The sequence below is a fragment of the Nomascus leucogenys genome, chromosome X (genome assembly GCF_006542625.1).
Source record: "Nomascus leucogenys isolate Asia chromosome X, Asia_NLE_v1, whole genome shotgun sequence".
In the NCBI taxonomy this organism is placed as follows: Eukaryota; Metazoa; Chordata; class Mammalia; order Primates; family Hylobatidae; genus Nomascus; species Nomascus leucogenys.
The window spans coordinates 46,826,289-46,850,763 of NC_044406.1; the positions used below are offsets into that span (position 1 = coordinate 46,826,289).

The 24,475-nt window shown below is 43.1% G+C and overlaps 1 pseudogene; it reads right to left on the reverse strand.

Annotated features, from left to right (window-relative positions):
• Positions 1 to 13,202: 13,202 nt before the first annotated feature.
• On the reverse strand, positions 13,203 to 24,300 carry LOC100591547 (annotated as a pseudogene).
• Between the last annotated feature and the right edge of the window lie 175 nt (positions 24,301 to 24,475).

Consider the following 24,475-nt stretch of genomic DNA (forward strand, 5'->3'; position numbering starts at 1 on the left):
AGGTCGCAGTGAGCCAAGATCTTGCCACTGCACTCCAGCCCAGGCGACAGTGAGACTCTGTCTCAAAAAAAAAAAAAAAAAGAAAAGAAAAAAGAAAGAAACAAAATTTGTTATTTGTAGATCATAAAATTATCTTTATAGAATTGACAAACTATTAGAACTAATGAGATTGTTCCACAAAGTTATTAGATGTAAAATTCAAATACAAAACCATTTGCCTTCTTCCATACCAGCATCAAAAAACTAAAACGTAATTTTGAAAAGGATAACATTTAAAATAGCTAGAGAAGAAAAGTTCTTTGAAATAAATTTAACAAAAATATCTCATAGGATTTTCATAAATAAAAGTATACAATTTTATTTATTTTTATTATTATTATTTTTTGAGATGGAGTCTTGCTCTGTCGCCCAGGTGGGAGTACAGTGGCATGATCTCGGCTCACTGCAACCTCCACCTCCCGGGTTCAAGTGATTCTCCTGCCTCAGCCTCCCGAGTAGCTGGGACTACAGGCATCTGCCACCATGCCCGGCTAATTTTTGTGTTCTTAATAGAGATGGGGTTTCTCCATGTTGGCCAGGCTGGTCTCAAACTCCTGACTTCAGGTGATCCACCCACCTCTGCCTCCCCAAGTGCTGGGATTACAGGCATGAACCAACATGGGCAGCCAGAAAATTATACAATTTTAATGAAAGATATAAAAGATGACAAATAAATGGTAAGCTATCCCATATTTGTACATGACAATTTTCAGCATCATAAAGATATACAGTCTCCCAAAGTTGATCTATAAATTCAACGTACTTTTAATCAAAATCTCAACAGGATCTTTCAGGGAACTTGATCATCTCAACCTAAAATCCATAAGAAAGGTAGAGGACGAAGAATAGCCATTGAAATCTTAAAGAGGAGAAGGGAAGATTTGTCTTTCAGATATTAAGCCTATTATAAAGCTGCAGTAATTAGAAGTACTGTTATTGGCAAATGTCTAAAAAGGATGAACTATTCATGAAATGGTGCTGGAACAATCTGCTAGATATAAAAAAAATTTTTTAACATTATAATCAAACCTCACTCTGTACCAAAAAAGAAATAATTCCGGTCAATTAAAGACCTCACTGTGAAAAGCAAAACTTTGAAATGTTTTGATATATTAGACTGTTTTAAAAATATTTTAACTTTTGTATGAAGAAGACACAAAAGCAAAATGACAAACCAAGCCACATCGTCATGTTTTTAAAAAAGTTTTTACCTTTTAAAACATTTATACTGAAATATTTATGAAGTTATATAATACCTGGAACTTACTTCAAAATAACCAGGAAGCAAGGAGAGGAATTGGTGAGGTGTGGGGGTTGAGAGGAGGGCTGGGGATTAGGTTGGGTATAAATCAAACAAGACTGGCTATGATAATTGTTAAAGCTAGATGGTGGGTACCCAAAGGTTCATTATACAATTCTTTCTACTTTGTTGTATATTTGAAAATCTCTATTTTAAAAAGTTTTTATGGCTGGGCGTGGTGGCTCACGCCTGTAATCCCAGCACTTTGGGAGGCCAAGGGGGGCAGATCACAAGGTCAGGAGATCGAGACCAGCCTGGCTAACATGGTGAAACCCCGTCTCTACTAAAAATACAAAAAAAAAATTAGCCGGGTGTGGTGGCGGGTGCCTGTAGTCCCAGCTACTCGGGAGGCTGAGGCAGGAGAATGGCGTGAACCTGGGAGGCGGAGCTTGCAGTGAGCCGAGATCATGCCACCGCACTCCAGCCTGGGCAACAGAGTGAGACTCTGTCTCAAAAAAAAAAAAATGTTTTTATAAGAGACAGGAAAAAACAGATGATGCCTAAGAACAAAGTCAAGATGCAGATTGGCAGAATACTTTTGTAACACATCTGATTAACAGAAGACTGGTAATCTCAACTTACAAAGATAATATATCAGTAACAAAATGACAATCAGCCCAGTAAAACAATGGCCAAAAGGTTTGAATGGGCAATTAACAGAGGAATAAATCCAAATGGGTAACATATGACATATGCCTAAAGATCAAATGCTCTTATAGTCGGAAAAATAGAATTTCTTTTTTTTTTTTGAGACAGAGTCTTGCTCTGTCACCAGGTTGGAGATCCTCTTCTTTTTTTTTTTTTTTTTTTTGACAGAGTCTCGCTCTATTGCCAGGCTGGAGTGCAGTGGCATGATCTCGGCTCACTGCAACTTCCGGCTCCCTGGTTCAAGCGATTCTCCTGCCTCGACCTCCTGAGTAGCTGGGATTACAGGCATGCGCCACCAAGCCCAGCTAATTTTTGTATTTTTAGTAAAGACGGGGTTTCACCATTTTGGCCTGGACGGTCTCGATCTCTTGACCTCGTGATTTGCCTGCCTCGGCCTCCCAAAGTTTTGGCATTACAGGCATGAGCCACCGTGCCCGGCCAGGAAAATATAATTTAAATACCATTTTACCAGGGCCGGGCACGATGGCTCATGCCTATAATCCTAGCACTTTGGGAGGCCGAGGGGGGCAGATCACCTGAGGTCAGGAGTTTGAGACCAGCCTGGCCAACATGGTGAAACCCTGTCTCTACTAAAAATACAAAAATTAGCCAGGAGTGGTGTCGGGCACCTGTAATCCCAGCTACTCAGGAGGCTGAGGCAGGAGAATTGCTGGAACCCGGGAGGCGGAGGCTGCAGTGAGCCGAAATTGAGCTACTGCACTCCAGCCTGGGCAACAGAGTGAGACTCCATCTCAAAAAAAAAAAAAATCATTTTACCATGAAATATTTTACACACAACAGATTGGCAAAAATTTAAAACATACGTATATCTGATAACACTGAGTGATGGTGAGGATACAGAGCTATAAGACCTTTTAGATGGGTAATTTGGCAAGCCCACTGACAATACATAGCAATGTCAACTATGTGTCTATCCAATAACCCAAGATTCCACGTGTTCCTATCCACCCTGGAGAAACTCTCCCATAGGTGCCCAAGTAAACATGTACATGTGTTTATTGCAACACTGTAATTGGGGGAAAAAGTGGAAATAAATTTTACTTCCATCGATTTATGAATGGATAAATAAATATCCAACAATAGCAATTTTTCAGTAAATTCATATATGTATGAAAACGATGCAAACCAACTTTAGGATATTGTCGTTCCTTGGGAATGGGAAAGGGTAGTAGAAGAGGATGAAGCTTTAGCTAAAGTAGAATATTTTATTTTATTTTGCGAGAATAAAGCCACCAAGGCCAATGTTAATTTCTATTTTTTCATGGTAAAGAACATACAAGTGTTGATTATTCTCCATCTTTTAATGCTTTGTAACAAAATATTTTAAAACCAACAAACCTTTATTCTTTTTGATTTACGCCATGCCAAATGATAAGTGGGAACTTTTTGTCTTGTTTCCCACCAAAATAATATTTTGGTATAGCACAAATAGGGCCAAAAAGCACACATCAGCTAGAATACTAGAGCATTGTTAAATGTTCCTTTAAAATAATTTACTCAGACAGGGCATGGCGCGGTGGCTCATGCCTGTAATCCCAGCACTTTGGGAGGCTGAGGCGGGCGGATCACGAGGTCAGGAGATTGAGACCATCCTGGCTAACATGATGAAACCCTGTCTCTACTAAAAATACAAAAAAAAAAATTAGCTGGGCGTGGTGGCGGGCGCCTGTACTTCCACCTACTTGGCAGGCTGAGGCAGGAGAATGGCGTGAACCCAGGAGGTGGAGCTTGCAGTGAGCCGAGATCGTGCCACTGCACTCCAGCCTGGGCCACATCTCAAAGAAAACAAAAACAAAAACAAACAAACAAAACATTTACTCAGACAATAAAGCTCAGGGCAATATTTACTTTTTCTTCATTGCAATAGACTGAATATGTGTGTCCCCACTAATTCATATGTTGTAGTCTCAGCCCTCAACGTGATGGTATTAGGAGGTGGGGGCCTTTGGGAGATGATTAGGCATGAACCTGGAGCCCTCGTGAGTGAGATTAGTGCCCTTATAAAAGACCCCAAAGAATTCTCTCACCCTCTTTCTGCCACCTGTAGACTTCTTTCTAAGCACTGCTTTAACAGCATCCCACAAATGATACTTTATCTTCGTTTATTTAGAATCTCCTTTTGATTTCTCAATTGACCCATGGGGTTTTTTTTGTTTAAGTATGTTGTTTAGTGTTCAAATATTTGGGAGATCTTTTGGTTATCTTTCTATTACTGGTTTCTAATTTTATTCCATTGTGGTCAGAGGACACATGCTGTATGATTACAATCCATTTAAATTTATTGAGGACTTATTTTATAACATAACATATAATCTATCATGGTGATTCTTACATGTGCGCTTGAAAATAATGTGTTGTTGGGTAGAATATTCTATAAATGTTAATTATGTCAAGTTGGTTGATGGCATTTAATTCTTCTATATCCTTACTGATTTTCTGTCTGCTTGTTCTGTTAATTATTGGGAGAGGAGTATTGAAATCTTGAATAATAACTGGGAATTTGTCTATTTCTCCTTCAAGTTCTCTCAGGTTTTGTTTCATGTAATTTGAAGCTCTGCTGTTTGGTGCATATGCATTTAGAATTTATGTTTTTTTGACGAATTGACCCTTTTATCACTATGAAATGTCCCTTTTCATCTTTGATAACATTTTGGGGGGCTTTGTTTTCAACAAGGATCTGTTTATAGTAAACTCTCTCAGTCTCTGTCTGAAAATGTCCTTATTTAATCTTCTGGACTAAATGATGATTTAGTTGGATATTGAATTTCCAACCTGATAGCTCTTGTCTCTCAGTCCTATAAAAATGTCATTTCATTATCTTTTGGCTTCGAATATTGCTGATGCAATATCTCTTTTCAATTTAATTCTTGTTTTTTTAAATTTGCTCTGTCATTTCTCTCTGACGGCTTTTAAGAGCTTTTGTTTAACTTTAGTAGTTGATGTTTCTTTGTAATGTGTTTAAGTTTGGGTTTATTTATTTATTTATTTATTTATGAGACGGAGTTTTGCTTTTGTCACCCAGGCTAGAGTGCAATGATGCAATCTCAGCTCACTGCAACCTCCGCCTCCTGGGTTCAAGCGATTCTCCTGCCTCAATCTCCCGAGTAGCTGGGATTACAGGCGCCCGCCACCACGCTGGGCTAATGTTTTTGTATTTTTAGTACAGACGCAGTTTTACCATGTTGGTCAGGCTGCTCTTGAACTCCTGACTTCAGGTAATCCACCCCCCTCAGCCTCCCAAAGTGCTGGGATTACAGGCGTGAGCCACTGCGCCCAGCCTGGGTTTATTTCATTTTATTTTATTTTGAGACGGAGTCTTGCTCTGTCGCCCAGGCTGGAGTGCAGTGTCATGGTCTCAGCTCACTGCAGCCTCCACCTCCTGGGTTTAAGCAATCCTCCTGCCTCAGCCTCCTGAGTAGCTGGGATTACAGATGCCCGCCACCACGCCGGGCTAAGTTTTATATTTTTAGTAGAGGTGGGGTTTCACCATGTTGGCCAGGCTGGTCTCTAACTCCCAATCTCAAGTGATCTGCCCACCTCGGCCTCCCAAAGTGCTGGGATTCCAGGCGTGAGCCACCGCGCCTGGTCTGGGTTTATTTTTATTTTTCCTGCTTGGCATGGATGTGCTTCTTAAAACTGGGATTTATGACTTTAATCAATACAGAAAAAATTGTCAGCCATTATGTTTTAAAATATCAATTTTCCATCATCCCACTATCCCTACAATCTTTCTAGTTTCTCCTTGGGGAGTTCCTGTTAGAGATATATTTAACTATCTCATTCTATCCTGGATATATCATAACCTCTTTTTCATATGCTCCATAATTCATGTATTCCATCTTTTTATCTTGTTGTGCTGCATTTTGAGTAAATTCTTCAGATATGTTCTCTAGTTCAGTAATTCTCTTCAGCAATGTTGAACATGATATAAAAGTCCACTGAGTTTTAGATTTCAATATTTATATATTTCATTTCTAGGAGACCAATTTGGTTCAAAATCTGTTGGTTATTTTTAAAATAGCGGCTTGTTCTTATGGATGACAGTGCTTCCATTTATGTCTTTAATCATTTTAAACAGATTCATTTTATCCTTTCCATTAGGTTGTTATATTATTTGAAGTACTTTGGGGCTACTGATCTGCAGTTTTGCACCCACTTTTTCTCCCCATGGAATCTTTTCCTTTTCTGTTTTATTATTTATTTACTTATTTATTTTTATGTTTTCGAGACAGAGTTTCGCTTTGTCGCCCACGCTGGAGGGCAATGGCGTGATCTCGGCTCATTACAACCTCTGCCTCCTGGGTACAAGCGATTCTCCTGCCTCAGCCCCCTAAGTAGCTGGGATTACAGGTGGGTGCCACCACGTCTGGCTAATTTTTGTATTTTTAGTAGAGACAGTTTCACCATGTTGGCCGGCTGGTCTCAAACTCCTGACCTCAGGTGATCTGCCCGCCTTGGCCTCCCAAAGTGCTGGGATTACAGGCGTGAGCCACTGTGCCCGGCCGTGTTTTATAATTTAGAGTTTAAGTGCAACATCAGTGGAGCTTTACCTGTGTGGTCCTGTGTATCTCAGGTTTGGGATGTGGGCTTCCAAAGTATTTTTGTATTTGTTTCTGCCAGGCACCAGAGACTGGGAAAAATTTTTATGTCAACTTGATTGTAGGAGTTCTTGGTCTATGCAGGTCGTATGGTATAGCTCAGCATTATACATTTTTCAGGGGAGATATTTTTCTACCCAGAGGCCAGGCAAAGAAACACATTCTTGGTTGTCAGCTTGCGCTAGCAGGTGGATTTTTTTCTTTTCCACCTTTTACCAATGGTTCATCTCTTCAAGACCCAGGAGTTATGTAGAATATGACATTCCAATTCCTTGCCTTATGCAAGTCAAAGGAATTCATTATGAAGCTAAACCAGCATACGATTGAAAGAGTTAAACAAAAACATTTATAGACAAAGAGTTACACAAAATTACTACCAACACATCCTTGTAGGCCAGGCACTGTGGCTCATGCCTGTAATCCAAACACTTTGGGAGGCTGAGATGGGAGGAAGGCTTGAGCCCAGGTGTGTGAGATCAGCCTGGGCAGCATAGTGAGACCCCATCTCAAAAAAAAAAATTTGTTTAAATCCTTACTGAGAAAAAAAAGCAAAGGATTTTCATAAGGAAAAAGATATTTGAGCAAGGAAACAAGAGTTCAGATGGAAGACCTATGAGAATAAATGTATTGGTAAATGTATAAGTAAAGCCAAACAGGAATTTACTACATGTTTTTAAGGATGGTTATCAAGGGGGCATTAAAACATAATGGAACTTCAGGTTATGAGCTGCACACAATAAAATAAACTAAAAAAGAACAGAAAACACATAATGGAACTAAGATACTGGACAATAACAGCATGTAAAATGGAGAAAATTACATCAAATAGGATTAGAACTTAGGAGGACATGTAATCAAAAGGGACTTTTGATAGTTTAGTTTCTGGTTAGTTTAATCCAGAAAATTTTATTTTCCCATTAACAAGAAATCCAGAAACTAGTGACACTTGGGTCAGTTAAGTTAGTGGTTCCTTAGTGCCATTGCAGACCCTGTCTCCGTCTTCCTCTCTGGCCTCTTTCTTTGCTGCCCGTGTTAATGTGCCAACCCAAAGTCCAGATCCCTTCTGTCTTTAGATCCCTCTTTGTTCAGTCTATCTAGGGATTTCCATTTCTGACCTTGAAGTACTTTTTTCTGTGTACACATATATATTTTTCCCTAAATTGGAATCATGCTGTACATTCCATTTTGTTACCTGTCCTTCTAAAAATATTCATCATTGAAATATTTAGCATAAATATAAGAAAGTCTTTAACTTCTTTTATTTATTTATTTTTTTTTTGAGACGGAGCTTCACCCTTGTTGCCCAGGCTGGAGTGCAATGGTGCCATCTCGGCTCACTGCAACCTCCGCCTCCCGGTTCAGCAATTGTCTTGTCTCCAGCCTCCCGAGTAGCTGGATTACAGCATGCGCCACCATGCCCAGCTAATTTTTTTTTAGTAGAGACAGGTTTCTCCATGTTGTCAGCTGGTCTCAACTCCCGACTCAGTGATCTGCCCACCTCGGCCTCCCATAGTGCTGGGATTACAGGCATGAGCCACCGTGCCTGGCCAAAATCTTGATTTCTTATAACCAGAAAGGTGGAAGCTACTCAAGTGTCCATAAATGAATGAATGCACAAACAAAATGTGATATATCCACACAGTGGAGTATCACTCAGCCTTAAAAAGGAAGGGGCTGGGTGTAGTGGTGCATGCCTGTAATCCCAACACTTTGAGAGGCTGAGGTGGGAGGATCCCTTGAGCCCAGGAGTTTGAGACCAGCCTGGGCAGCATAGGAAGACCCTATCTCTGTACAAAATTTAAAAAAAAAATTAACTAGAGGCCAGGCATGGTGGCTCACGCCTGTAATCCCAGCACTTTGGGAGGCTGAGGCGGGTGCATCACCTGAGGTCAGGAGATCAAGACCAGCCTGGCCAACATGGTGAAACCCCGTCTCTACCAAAAATACAAAAAAATTAGCTGGGCATGGTGGCACACGCCTGTAATCTCAGCTATTTGGGAGGCTGAGGCAGGAGAATTGCTTGAACCTAGAAGGCAGAGGTTGCAGTGAGCCAAGGTCATGCCATTGCACTCCAGCCTGGGCAACAGAACGAGACTCTGTCTCAAAAAAAACCAAAAAATAAATAAATAAAAATAAAAATTTAGCCAGGTGTGGTGGCACGCATTTTTAGTCCCAGCTACTCAGGAGGCTGGCATGGGAGGATTGCTTGAACCCAGGAATTTGAGGTTACGGTGACCTATAATTGCGCCAGTGCACTCCAACCTGGGTGAGAGTGAGACCTTGTCTCTACAAAAGAACAAAAAGGAAGGAAATTCTGGTATGTGCTACAACATGGATGAACCTGATGGATATTATGCTAAGTGAAATAAGGCGGTTATGAAAAACACAAATACCGTATGATTCCACCTATATGAGATACCTAGAATAGTCACATTCATAGAGACAGAAAACAGAATAGTGGCTGCTAGGGGCTGGGAGCAGTGGGTAATGGGGAGCTGTTGCTTAATGGGTACAGTTTCAGTTTTGCAAGACAAAAAAGTTCTGGAGATTGGTTGCACAATGTGAATGTACTTAACACCATTGGACTGTATACTTTAAAATGATTAAGATGGGTTGGGCCCTGTGGTTCACACCTGTAATACCAGTAATTTGGGAGGCTGAGGCCGGCAGATCACTTGAGGTCAGGAGTTCCAGACCAGCCTGGCCAACATGATGAAACCCCTGTCCACTATCTTGCCAGGTGGAGTGCAATGGCGCAGAATCTCGGCTCCACTTGCAAGCCTCCGCCTCTCCCGGGGTTCACGCCATTCTCCTCTGCCTCAGCCTCTCTCCGAGTAGCTGGGACTACAGGCGCCCGCCACCACGCCCGGCTAATTTTTTGTATTTTTAGTAGAGACGGGGTTTCACTGTGGTCTCGATCTCCTGACCTTGTGATCCGCCCGCCTCGGCCTCCCAAAGTGCTGGGATTACAAGCGTGAGCCACCGCGCCCGGCCCATTTTTTTTTTTTTTTTGAGATGGAGTCTCGCTGTTGTTGCCCAGGCTGGAGTGCAATGGCACGATCTCAGCTTACTGCAACCTCTCCCTCCTGGGTTCAAGTGATTCTCCTGCCTCAGCCTCCCGAGTGGCTGGGATTACAGGCACTTGCCACCACACCCAACTAATTTTTGTATTTTTAGTAGAGCGAGGTTTTGCCACATTGGCCAGGCTGATCTCGAACTCCTGACCTCGGGCGATCTGCCCGCCTCAGCCTTCCAAAGTTATGGGATTACAGGTGTGAGCCACCACACCCAACTGGTTAAATTTTTTTTTTTTTTGAGATGGAGTCTCCCTCTGTTGCCCAGGCTGGAGTGCAGTGGCGCGATCTCGGCTCACTGCAGGCTCTGCCTCCCGGGTTCACGCCATTCTCCTGCCTCAGCCTCCCGAGTAGCTGGGACTACAGACACCCGCCACCATGCCCGGCTAATTTTTTGTATTTTTAGTAGAGATGGCATTTCACCGTGTTAGCCAGAATGGTCTTGATCTCCTGACCTTGTGATCCACCCGCCTCGGCCTCCCAAAGTGCTGGGATTTCAGGCGTGAGCCACTGCGCCCAGCCTGGTTAAATTTTCGTTAGGGGAAAAAATTAGCAGGGCATGGTGGTGTGCACCTGTGGTTCCAGCTACTCAGGAGTCTAAGGTAGGAGGATCACTTGAGCCAAGAGGCTGAGGCTGCAGTGAGCCAGGATTGTACCACTGCACTCCAGCCTGGGCTACAGAGTAAGACCCTGTCTCAAAAAAAAGGGTAAGGGGGAGAAAAAATCTTGATTCCTATTTTGAATGGACAATACGTACACATGTTACCAAAATCAGAAAATGCAAAAAGGCATACAATGTTTTCACTATGGGCCTTTCCTGTCATCTAGTCTTCTCACCACCCATCTACTCATCATCTCCGTTGAGTATCAATTGATACCACTTTTTTTTTTTTTTTTTTTTTTTTTTTTTTTTTTTTTTTTTTTTGAGAGGGAGTCTCGCTCTGTCACCCAGGCTGGAGTGCAGTTGCATGATCTCGGCTCACTGCAACATCCACCTCCCAGGTTCAAGCAATTCTCCTCCCTCAGCCTTCTGAGTAGCTGGGATTACAGGTGTGTGCCACCACGCCCAACTAATTCTTGTATTTTTAGTAGAGATGGGGTTTCACCGTGTTGGTCAGGCTTGTCTCAAACTCCTGACCTAATGATCTGCCTGCCTCAGCCTCCCAAAGTGCTGGGATTACAGGCGTGAGCCACCGTGCCCGGCCACTATTTTCTCATGTGTCTTTTCATAGGTATTCTATGACTCATTCTTTTAAATAGCTGTATGTTATTTAATTGTGCATATGCACCATACTTTCACAATTCCCTTGATCATTCAGTTGTTTCTAGCTTGACATTTCTTTGAAATCTCCTCTTCTAATAAAAAAAGTACACTCCATTAGACATGTATTTATTTCACATATTCTTTGTTTTAATTATACTTATTTTAATAGGCAATATATTCACAGGGTTCAAAATTCAGGAAGCACAAGAGGGTAAACATTAAAATATCCCCCTGCCACTGCTATCTCCCAGGTCAACATATTTCCTTCTGGGCTTGTCATGTATTTGTCTGTTTCTTCACAAATCCATTCCCTGCTCTTTGTCAGCTCTGCTTTCTATTGCAGGAAACTACATTTCCCAGTTTCCTTTGCTTGGTGGCTTCTGGCTAGCTTCAGGCAATGGGGGAAGGGCAGGCACTGTTACAGACTGGAGGGTGCAAGAAAGGCAGAGCCAAGGTATTTCTCTGTCTCCTCATGCTTTGCATAGGGTTTCCCGCAGTTGCTGCAACTTCTTGGCTCCAGCTCCCCTCTGGGCAGCCCCCACTATGGTTCTACTACTGCTGAATTGGCCCAGCTTCTGGGATCTGGTAACAACACCTCCTCCCTGTGTTCCTTCATCCGTAAGGCTGGTAGTCATTTCTTGCTATTAATAACTTCAAGGTTAATTCATAATCTTCTATTTGGTGTCCTAACTCTTTATCACCTGTGTAACCAATTTCTTCTATTAATTTCCCTCTGAACGAAATACTATTATCTGTTTCTTGTGTGTATCTTTCCAGAATATTTTATGCATATAGAAGCAAATTATATCTATTCTCTCCCTTCTATTTTTTTCACAAATGATAACATATTATATACACTATCCAACACTTTGCTTTTTCATTTAGCAATAATCCTGGAGTTCTATATACAGTTCTAAAGATTCTCTCCATTCCTTTTATTTTTTATTTTTTTGATACGGAGTCTCACTCTGTTGCCCAGGCTGGAGTGTGATGGCGCAATCTCGGCTCACTGCAACCTCTGCCTCCTGGGTTCAAGCAATTCTCCAGCCTCAGCCTCCTGAGTAGCTGGGATTACAGTCACCCGCTATCATTCTCGGCTAATTTTTGTATTTTTATAGAGACAGGGTTTCACCATGTTGGCCAGGCTGGTCTTGAACTCCTGGCCTCAGGTGATCTGCCCGCCTTGGCCTCCCAAAGTGCTGGGATTACAGGCATAAGCCACTGTGCCCGGCCTCTCTCCATTTCTTTTAATCCAACATGGAGATGTACTGCAATTAAATTGTTGGAACACAATCATGCTTATTTGTTTATGTATTGTTTATGGCTGACTGCTTTCATATTGTGAGTTTTGTCCAATTCTTTTTTCGAGAAGCCAAGAACCTGGACACCTTCTACTGATAACAATACCAGTCCCTTATTCATGGATATTAGGTTACTTAAGCTTTCCTGCTATTACAAACAATTCTGCTGTGAATAATCTTGAATTATACCATATCATGAACTTTAGAAAAAATTCTAGAGTTGGAATTGCTGGGTCGGTGATTATGTGTTTAAAATCTTTTTTTTTTTTTGAGACAGGGTCTCTCTCTGTCACCCAGGCTGGAGTGCAGTGGCATGATCATAACTCACTGTAGCCTCTAACTCCTGGGCTCAAGTGATCTTCCCGCCTCTGCTTCCCAAGTAGCTAGGACTACAGGCATGCACCACCATGCCCAGCAATTTTTTTTTTTTGTAGAGATGAGGTGTAGCTATGCTGCCCAGGGTACTCTTGAACTCTTGGGCTCAAGAGATCCTCTCACCCCAGCCTCCCAAAGGGATTATAGACTTGAGCTTCCTCACCTGGCCTTGAAATCTTTTTTTTTTTTTTTTTGGATGCAGGATCTCTTTCTATCACCCAGGTTGGAGTCCAGTAGCGTGATCATAACTCACTGCAGCCTCTAACTCCTGGGCTTAAGCTTTCCTCACACCTCAGCCTCCTGAGTAGCTGGGACTACAGGCGAGCACCACCACGCCCAGCTAATTTTTTGTATATTTAGTAGAGAAGGGGTTTCTCCAGGTTGCCCAGGCTGGTCTCGAACTCCTGGGCTCAAGTGATCTGCCTGCCTCAGCCTCTCAGAGTGCTGGGATTACAGGCATGAGCCACGGTGTCCGGCTGAAAGCTTTTTTTTTTTTTTTCCAGGCAGATAAAGGCTTGTTTTATTTTAATGGCTGATCTGTGTAATCATGGAGGCCAGTATGTAAAGACAAAGGGGGAGCTTCTATTTCTTGATCTTTTCCTCCTTGGACAAAGTCTTGATGATCTCCTCCTTTTTGGCCTGGAGGCGCTTTTCATGGTGCTTGCGTTCTTCCTTGGTCTTGGACCTGCGGGCCACAGCCTGGTCAGCCAGGAGCTTCTTGTGGGCCTTGTCTGTCTTCAGGTTGTGGATGTGTTCCGTGAAAATCTGCTTGTTTTTGAACACATTCCCCTTCACCTTCAGGTACAGGCTGGGATACACGTGGCAATCAGTCTTCTTAGATTCAAGGTATCTTCTGAGCAGCCTGTGCAGAATCCTCGTTCTCCTCATCCACGTGTCCTTCTCTGACATTCAGGCATTGGCTGTACCCTTTTGCTTACCTATGCCCATGTGCCTGCCCTTCCGGCAGGCCAAGGTGTTTTTCTGGCATTGTGCCTGGGAATGGACAGTCACAGGCTTGCAAATGATCAGCCCATCTTTGATCAGCTTCCAGATCTGCTGACTGGAGTTGGCATTGGCGATTTCACTGGTCTCACTGGGGTTCAACCAGACTTTCTTCTTGCCACAGTGGAGGACACTAGAGATGAGCCTCTTCTGAAGACTGAGTATACTCAGGGCTGCGGCCGCAGCAGCAAAAGGAAAGAGCTCCCTGAAAGCTTTTTAAACATAAAATTTCAAAAATATATTCTTGATAGGCATGGGAGCAAAACTTCAAGGGTTCCAGGGAAACAGTAGGTTGGATTTAATCTTTCGATTTTATTTTGTATATGAAAACATGGTCAAAATCATTTCTCATAAACAACACAATTTTACAGTATTAAATGTGTTTTTAAAAGTAGGTATTTTGAAAGTCTTTCATGTATACAAGCAAGCGAAGACAAAAGGGCAGTCCTCCATAATTACCTTGAATTTTTCAAAAAGTTCAAGCACTACTAAGTTAGCAGAGTTTGAGAGCTCTGTCGGGTTTTCTTGATTGTGAATTGGCACAGTGATTATCCACTGAGGATGACCAATTTGCCTACTATTAAAAAAAAAAAATCTCTGAGCATTCAAAATCTCCTGCAACTCTCTGTTCTGGGAAAAATGTGAGGTTTTCATAGAGGGAGTATGCCAGTGAAGGCTTGAAAATCGGTTCTAAAAGTGCTAAGGCACAAGTTAGTTTGACTTTAAAAGCACCTTAACATTTTATTACTGAAAGTTTTATATTCTCTTGCCTGTTCAAGGAATTGTATGGACCAGCCCAAGAATTGCCTATTACTGCCAGTTAAAATGTGAGCCCTGGGGTCAGTGTAATTTCTGGAAATAAAATAAGTATGAGAAAGAGTACAGTTACTGACCATTATTCCTGGTGCCATGCTTGGTAAACTTCTTCTGTAGAGGGGCAGACAGCACATATTTTAGGTGTTATGGACCGTGCAGTCTCTGTCGTTACGACTCAACTCTGCTGTTTAAATGCTAAAGCAGCCATAGACAATAGTTGAAGGAATGAGCATGGCTGTGCTGCAATAAAACTGTCTACTGAAAGGGCGAGTGGCAAGATTTTGCCACAGGATCCCAGTATACCCACTCATTTCCTGGGGGAAAATTAGAGCCCTTGCAGTGTACCATCACCTCAAGCCATGGCGTACTTGGTGACCTTTGGTGCTCTGGTTCTTTCTGACCTGAGTGGAGTTTTTTCCCATGGGACCCCTGCGATGTCTAAAATGACTTTCCCTGATGACACCCTGGACATACAATTTCCTTAGCTTGCATGTCATTTGGATGAGAGTAAGTGCATAGGGAATGTTGCTATGATGTCCTGGGGGTCTGTGGAGAGAATATCATTTATGACAGAGCATTAGAGGGAGAACAAGAGCAACAAAACCCGAGATCTCTGGTGTCATCGTGGCGGATTGTTTGTAAAGATGGCTGCTAACAATCGCCGCCCATCCCGCTCTATGCCTCCGGCACTTCCCATCAAGTAGTGAGGTCTATTTACCTCCCTTTAAAAATGGGCTGACCTTAGGACTTGTTTTGGCCAGTAGAATATGGCAGAAGTGATGAAACCGCCTTTGCAAAATTGACTGAGACAGTGAAATAGATCTAACTTAACTGACTCCATCTTGCTTCTAAGCTCCAAGCAGTCCTTGTTCATTCCTGGGCATAGGCTGAACTAACTTTGGAAGAAGCTTAGTTATAGTTTATAGTTTAAAACAAAGATGATAGGCTGGGCGCGGTGGCTCATGTCTGTAATCCCAGCACTTTGGGAGGCCAAGGCGAGTGAATCACAAGGTCAGGAGTTCGAGACCAGCCTGGCCAAGATGGTGAAACCGTGTCTCTACCAAAAAAAAAAAATACAAAAAAGTTAGCCAAGTGTGGTGGTGGGCACCTGTAATCCCGGCTACTCAGGAGGCTGAGGCAGAAAATTGCTTGAACCCGGGAGGCGGAGACTGCAGTGAGCTGAGGTAGCGCCATTGCACTCCAGCCTGGGCAACGGAGCGAGACTCTGTCTCAAAAATAAACAAATAAATAAATAAAAATAAAACAAAGACAATAACAGCCCTTTCCCAAAGCAGACCTCCTTCTTGCCTGGGGGACTAGATTGCCTTTGTAGGACTAATACTAGCCGTAAGATTGGAAATTATGGTTTAGGAGTCATGCAGCTGGGGGCTACAAGATTCTGACCCTCCCTAAACTGCTCCTAAAATAAGTGCTTGAGATATTTTGCAGACCCTGAACTTGATGGATCAGCTGGCACCACCCAGACTGATAAAGTGGCTCATCTGATCTTGTGGCCCCCACCAAGGAACTGACTCAGCACAAGAAGACAGCTCTGACTTCCTGTGATTTCATCCGTGACCAATCAGGCTTCCTTCCACTCACCAAGTTGACCTTAAAAACTCTGCTCCCCGAGCCGGGCGCGGTGGCTCACGCTTGTAATCCCAGCACTTTGGGAGGCCGAGGCGGGCGGATCACCAGGTCAGGAGATCGAGACCACGGTGAAACCCCGTCTCTACTAAAAATACAAAAAAAAATTAGCCGGGCGTGGTGGCGGGCGCCTGTAGTCCCAGCTACTCGGAGAGGCTGAGGCAGGAGAATGGCGTGAACCCGGGAGGCGGAGCTTGCAGTGAGCCGAGATCGCGCCACTGCACTCCAGCTGGGTGACAGAGCGAGACTCCGTCTCAAAAAAAAAAAAAAAAAAAAAACGTAACCACAAAAACTCTGCTCCCCGAATGCTCGGGGAGACTGATTTGAGTAATAATAAAACTCCGGTCTCAGCCAGGTGCGGTGGCTCACGCCTGTAATCCCAGCACTTTGGGAGGCTGAGGTGGGTGGATCATGAGGTCAGGAGTTCGAGACCAGCCTGGCCAACATGGTGAAACCCCGTCTCTACTAAAAATACAAAAATTAGCTGAGCATGGTGGTGTGCGCCTGTAGTCCCAGCTACTCAGGAGGCTGAGGCAGGAGAATCGCTGGAACCCAGGAGGTGGAGGTTGCAGTGAGCCGAGATTGCGCCATCACACTCCAGCCTGGGCAACAGAGTGAGACTCCATCTCAAAAAAGAAAAAAAAAAAAAGAAGCAACTCCAGTCTCCCGCACAGCCAGCTGGGTGTGAATTACTCTTTTCTGTATTGCAATTCCTCTGTCTTGATAAATCGGCTCTGTCTGGACAGCTAGCAAGGTGAACCCCTTGGGCAGTTACAGTGATGCTGTACCAATTCCAAACCTAGACCTGAAGAAACTTGGCACCTTCAGCTGTCACCCTCTTAGAAGCCAGCTGTTACATAAAGACACTTGGGCTAGACTTCTGAATGATGCACAACCACATGGAAGAAGAGAGAGAGGTCAGATAGAGAAGAGTTCAGGTGTCCAGTCACTACTGCCACCCAGGCTGAGGCGCCAGACATGACTGGGGCCATTTTGGATGTTCCAGCTTTAGCCAAGCTCCCAAATCAGTGTAGCCATATGAGTGACCCCAGATAACATCACACGGAGCAGAGACATGTCATCCTTACCAATCTCTAGCCAAACTGCAGAATTGTGAACAAATAAATGGTTGTTTTAAGCCACTAATTTGGGGAATGGTTTGTTATGCAACAATAGTTCCCGTGACCCAATAGCAGGGTACCCATATTGGGGATCTTCTGGCTTGAAGCTCTCCTGACACTTGACTTTCTGCCCTTTACGGCATCCATAATTAGCAACTCCTTAATCTGGCCTCCAAGGCTCTCCATTGCCTTGGCTTTTACTTACCTTGCCATCACCATTTCTGCATGCTCCACTGCAGGAAGCTTTCCTTCTAGAGAAGCAGTACAGCATAGATATTAGGAGCAATGACTCTGGAGACAGACTGCCTATCATTAGCTGTGTGACCTTGGTCAAGTTGCTTAACCCATTTGTGCTTACTCTCTTCGTATGAAAGGTGAATGATAATAATCCCTACCGCATGCATGGTGGTGGTGAATATTAATATGTTAATATGTGTAAAGCACTTCGAATAGTTCCTGGCACTGTGCCATACATGGTTTTGGAAGCCTTCAGTCAGTATATTGCCTCCTGCCAAGTTGGCTTTCTCTGCTCCCCTTTCTTTCTCTCCTTCTTTCCTTCTTTCTCAGCCCACCTGGAGACCCCTCCTGTATGTGGAGGCCCCTGATGCAATAGCTTTCGTTCGTCTAGGTCTTCCTTCTCTCATGTCCTGTTTGGGACACTAATCTGACAGTTAGGCTTTGAGATTCTGGAGTCTCTGGATTGTCTGGGGATCCCATTTTGCCTCTTGAAGGCAGAGACTGTTGTCTGAGAGCTGCAACAATTGCCTTCCTGCCCCTGCAGCGCATGCAGATTTTCTTGAAATAAAAAACTGGCCAGGCGTGGTGGCTCATGTCTGTAATCACAGCACTTTGAGGGGCCGAGGTGGGCGGATCACGAGGTCAGGAGTTCGAGATTAGCCTGGCCAACGTGGTGAAACCCTGTCTCTATTAAAAATACAAAAATTTGCCGGGCGTGGTGGTGGGTGCCTGTAATCCCAGTTACTTGGGAGGCTGAGGCAGGAGAATCGTTTGAATCTAGGAGGCGGAGGTTGCAGTGAGCCACTGCACTCCAGCCTGGGTGACAGGGCAAGACTCTGTCTCAAAAAACAAACAAACAAACAAAAACTGAGTAAAAGATTGATGTGGACTAAAACCAGTGGCAATGCTTTGGAGTAAGTAGGACTTGGGTTGACCTTGGAGGCCTAGACCACTTGGCAAAGTGTGGGGGCGAGGAGGAAGCATTGTCCCTTCTTAGGCTGCAGGTGATATAGACCTCATACATGTAAGCTGCCTGTGCCCAGTTCCTTGTACTGTCATTTATTAGCTTGATAACATTTTGCAAGTATTTACTTTACCTCTTCAGTCTCCTCATCTGCAAAATGAGAGATTTACTAATTATACTCCCACCATGAAGTTGTAGGAATATATATATACATATATATATATAGATATATATATTTTTTTTAGACGGAGTCTCGCTGTCACCCAGCCTGGAGTGCAATGGTGCCATCTCAGCTCACTGCAACCTCCACCTCCTGGGTTCAAGGGATTCTCCTGCCTCAGCCCCCCCGAGTAGCTGGGACTACAGGTGTACCCCACCAAGTCCAGCTAATTTTTGTATTTGTAGTAGAGGCGGGGTTTCACCATGTTGGCTGGGCTGGTCTTGAACTCCTGGCCTCAAGAGATCCACCCGCCTCAGCCTCCTAAAGTACTGGAAAGCCCTAATGGCTTATATTTCTAAGACCCTTGGGACAATGACTGGCGCAAGAAAATAGCTCATAAATGTGAAATGTGTTTTGTCACAGACATACCTGAGCTTGTGGGTGAGCAGCTCAGCTTGGGGAGGCCATTCCTTACAGCGCTCTGTTAGCCCAGGACTAGGGGAGACTTCTAGAAAGATTTATACCCAAATTGTGTCGTTTTACCCATTTGTAGAGTTACTTTTATTGGACTGTGCTTTAGCATCATATCTTTGGTGTACGCTGCAGGACGTTATAAAGAATAGTCCCATAAACTATTGACTTCCCTATAAAGACGCCACTGAAGAGATTAATATCATTTCAGTATGCCCTGTGTAGGGAGAACTTTCATGTGTCATTACAAAGAATAGTTGTTCTTTTCTTGTAGTTCTTTACTGTATGAATGTGCAAAATACGTGATGGGTCAGGTGTTACTCTGCATTTACCTGCCAAATTTGTGACCTTCTAGCAGGGGGCTAGATTCTTACAGGGTATTTTGGGGGGTTCTAACCTAACTCTTTGCTTCATCTATTTTTTTGTACCCTCATTTTCGCTTTTGCCTTATCATCTTGCTTAATTTTTAGACATTGTCATCCAACTCTAATTCTTTCGTTGGACTGAAGCAAGGTAAAAATAAAAAAATTTAAAAAGTGCCACTTAAGATAATTCTAAATCAATACCTTGTTAAAATATGTGGAAAATATAAATATGCATTCTGCAATTTTAGAAATCATGTTAACTTTTCTGTGAATTTCTTCTTGGCCTTGAGTTGTTGAACAGTTGTTGAACAAAATTAAAAAGATTTGAGCAAGAAAGTGAAAGAAGATACCCACTGGTTCTTGTTTTCAGGCTCCAAAGATATACTGTCATGAAATCCATTATAACCACCACAACCACCACTACCATTGAGCACCTACTGTGTGTGTGTAAGGAATTCTAGTCGGTGCAATATATTCAACAAATAAAATAGATGCTAGACACTGAGGTGCAGAGGATACAGTAGAATAAAGCCAGGCAAGACCTCTGCTTTTGCAGTGCTTTAGTGAATTGTCTTTCGTAATGAATTTCTAACTGCCTGCCTTTGAGCAAGTCCTCTTTGTACTAGGAGATCTAGAGAGCCTGATAATGATGGTGAAGATGACAATGTCAGCTTACATTTATTGAGCACATACTGTATCCCAGGCATTGTTCTAAGTGCTTTGTATGTATTAGCTTACTGAACCCTCAGACAATCCCATGAGGTATGTGCTAATGTTAACTACACTTTATAGATTAGGAAATGGAGGCACAGAAGGGTCACATCAGGGTTTCTCAACCTATTGACACTATTAACATTTCAGACCATATAATTCTTGGTGGTGGGGGGCTGTCCTGTGCATTTCTATGATGTTTAGTAACATCTCTGCTGTCTATCCATGACTAGGCGCCATAACAACACCCCTCCACCCCAGTTGTGACAATCCAAATGTCTGCAGACATTGCCAAATGTTCCCTGAGGGGCAAAACTATCCCCAGGTTGAAAATCACTGGGTTAGATGATTTGCCCAAATTACACAACTAGTATGTGTTAGAGCTGAGATTCAACCCAGGCATTCTGGCTCCAGAGTGTGAAATATTAACAACACCAAACTCTAGGTGTAACCGTCTCACTCATAATTAGAATTTTCAGAAATAGAAATGTGAGAATCTTTGTGAAAAAATGTTTAAGAGACATTAAAAAAAGAAATGTGAGAATCTAACTTTCTGAAAATGGTGGACACAGCACTAATGCTGAGATCTGACAATTACTAGTATTTTAATAATTCTGTGTGTATCAGTCAGGAGCCCAGCAAGAAACAGAAGGCATTCTCTAATTAACATAATTTGAGGAGGGTTTAATAACTGACTGCTTACAAAGGTGTGGGGCAGGGAGTAGGGAGGCCACAGAGGAGAGTGTAGTCCCCTGAGTCTCTTAACAGTGGAGAGCCTTTACCGTTTATACTAACAATGGGATGAGAAAGAGAGAGAGGTGGAGAGAGAGAGAGATGTCTTAAGGACAGCACTATCTGGCCAGGCATGGTGGCTCACGCCTGTAATCCCAGCACTTTGGGAGGCCAAGGGGGGGCGGATCACCTGAGGTCAGGAGTTCGAGACCAGCCTGACCAACATGGTGAAACCCCATCTCTACCAAAAATACAAAAATTAGCTGGGCATGGTGGCGTGTGCCTGTAATCCCAGTTACTCGGGAGGCTGAGGCAGGAAAATCACTTGAACCCAGGAGGTGGAGGTTGCAGTGAGCTGAGATTGCCACTACACTCCAACCCAGGCAACAGAGTAAGACTCTGTCTCGAAAATAAATAAATAAATAATAAATAAATAAATAAATAAATAACACTATCTTCTGTTGCCCAAGGTGACCTTGAACGAAGAATGTTAGGAGAATAAATACCATAGCTTGACTCTCCTTCCTCCCTCTGATCTTCTTCTGGGACTGCGCATTGGCTTAAACCCCACTGGAAACCAGAAAACAATGATGCCCACTAATTGTGCTCCATTCAAGTCAGCCACCTGGGTAGAGAGCAGGCAGAGAAGGGTGGAGGGAGACATCTGCTACACTGCAATAACCTTTCTTTTTTCTTTTTTTTTTTTTTCTTTTTTTCTTTTTGTTGAGGCGGAGTTTTGCTCTGTCGCCCGGCTGTAGTGCAGTGGCTCTATCTCTGCTCACTGCAACCTCTGCCTCCCGGGTTCAAGCGATTCTCCTGCCTCAGCCTCCTGAGTAGCTGGGATTACAGGCGCGTGCTGCCACGCCTGGCTAATTTTTGTATTTTTAGTAGAGACAGAGTTTCACCATGTTGGCCAGGATGGTCTCAATCTCTTGACCTCGTGATCCGCCCACCTCAGCCTCCCAAAGTGCTGGGATTACAGGCGTGAGCTACCACGCCCGGCCTGCAATAACCTTTCTCGTGGGATTTCATTTATATCTATTGGCTTTGAGATTTTGTTATTCCATAAACTTTACAGATTTGTAATTTTTTTGGTGAGAAGTCAATTTCATCTAACAACTTTACCTTGATTTCTCATGACCTCCAATGTGTATAGTTGGTGAACCAGCTTGTGTAGAGTTTGAGGGGAGAAAAGAAAATTATTGTAATATCTGCTTTGGAAAGATGCTATTAGGATGTATCTGCTACAGAAACATTGGAGTAGTCACTGCCTTTTTCTTTTACTTTTTTAAACTGTAACCGAGACATAAGGTTCACTATTAAGTGTTTATGTTGGCAGAGATTCAAATGTGAAAATTCTTTTCTAAGCCATTCTTTGAAGTATCTGGATATTTGCTTCAAACTTTTTGTCATGCCCTCAATTGATTAAACTTTCATTTTAAAGAGTCAATGGATAGCATGTCTTAATTTGCAGTCTTTCCACAGGTTTTTTAAAGATCACACCTACACAACAACAAAAATGTCCTGTCAATTCAGTGAGATCAAGTCGATTCATGGAATTTAAAAAAAAAAAACACCACTACAGAGTTTTTTTTTTTTTTTTTAATGTGGCACCACGTGTGTGAAAAACAATTCTTGGGTTGACTATAGTTTTTATTTTTCTCACGGTGGATTTTGGCACCATTTGGCACAGCTTGGCTAAGTCTCTTTCTAGCCCACCCTTGAGCATTTCTGTCTTCTCCATCCCTTCTGTTATATTCCTTGTACACTGTGAGTTCCAGTCCTTTCCCTGAACTATATGTTCTAGAAACGTAGAATCTTGGAGTTGAAAGTGCTGTGAGTAGCCACATAGTTCATTCTCCCTCCCAGTGGGTACCCTCTTGTGTAATATCTCTGACAGATGGCTACCCAGCCTGTGTTTGAGCATCATCTAGGACAGGGAACCCTCTGCTTTGCAAAGCAGCTTGTTCCACTGTGGGCTAGCTCATACTGCTAAACTGATCATTTTGCCATTGAGCTGAAACTTGCTTTCTTCTAATTTTCATTTTCTTTCTTTCCTTCTTCCTTTCTTTCTTCCTTTCTCTCTTTCTTTCTTCCTTTCTCTTTCTTTCTTTCTTCTTTCTTTCTTTTTTTCTTTCTTTCTTTTTCTTTCTTTTTTTTTTTTTTGACAGAGTCTTGCTCTGTTGCCCAGGCTGGAGTGCAGTGACATAATCTTGGCTCAGTGCAACCTCCGCCTCCTGGGTTCAAGTGATTTTTCTGCCTCAGCCTCCCGACTAGCTGGTATTACAGGTGCATGCCACTACACCCAGCTAATTTTTTGTATTTTTAGTAGAGACGGGGCTTCGCCATGTTGGCCAGGCTGGTCTCGAACTCCTGACCTCAGGTGATCCACTTGCCTCGGCCTCCCAAAGTGCTGAGATTACAGGCATGCGTCACTGAGTCTGGCTGCTTTCTTCTAATTTTCACGCATTAGGGAAAGGCAGTAGGGGGCAGTGGTCAAGATTCCGGTTCTGAGCCAGACTGTCTTTGCTCATGGTTCCTGCTCTCCCACTTACCATCTGTGTGCTCTTGTGCAAGTTATTTAACCTTCTAAACCAGTTTGTTTCTCTGTAAAATGTGGATAACGGTAGCTTTGCATTGTATCAATTTAGCTAAGTTGGAACTAAGGTTCCCAAAATTCCCTTCCTTGTTTGGTCCTGGGTTAGAGTTGACCACAGGGGAAACTGGAGGGCAGAAGTAAGGCAGGAAGTAGGGTATAGGGCCATTGCTGTTGTAGTTTCCCTACATCAGCATAGATCTGGTTTGCATTATTCATGTAGGGCACCAACTGGGCCTGCAGCTCTTCCAGCCCTGGCCAGCTCTTCTTCAGCATCTCTGGATCCTGGGCCAACTCTGTGTGAAGTTCCGTGGTGAAGTGTGCCAGCTCCTCTACAGGTCACTGGCATCTTTAAAGTCAGAGGCTTAGAGACAGTGAGAGACCGACGAAGATTCCAGTGTGATACCAATGTGACCATCGTAAGTTCTGATGAAAGGCAGATGTGAATTTCAGCTCTTTCTTGCTGTCTTCCACTTTACACCCATTTTGCCTTCCCAACTCCTGGAGATGCTGACTTCAGGCCAAAAACCAGATGCAGAAGCAAGAGCTATACACAAACTACACAGCTCTCAATATTCATAAGGTCTGATCTGTAAGCTAAATTTCTTATTTAACTCACAATGGCTCTGCTTCTCTGATCAAACCCCAATGATACCAGTACATTGTGACAAATATATGAAATAATCTGCGTAAAGCACTAATTACAGTGCCTGGAACGTAGTTAAGTACCCAGCATCCATGGACCTGTATTGTTATAGTCTCTATCTTCATGGTATTACCAGCTCCATTCTCCAGGTCATTACAGAATGCATTTGGCTCCTCTTCCACCTGACGGTGAATCCACATATTTAAATCCATCCTTCCTTTCTTTCTTCCTTCCTTCCTTCCTTCCTTTCTTTCTTCTTTCTTTCTTTCTCTTTCTTTCTTTCTTTCTTTCTTTCTTTCTTCTTTCTTTCTTTTTCTTTCCTTCCTTCCTTCCTTCCTCTTTCTTTTCTTTCTTTCTTTTCTTTCTTTCTTTGCTTCTTTCTTTCTT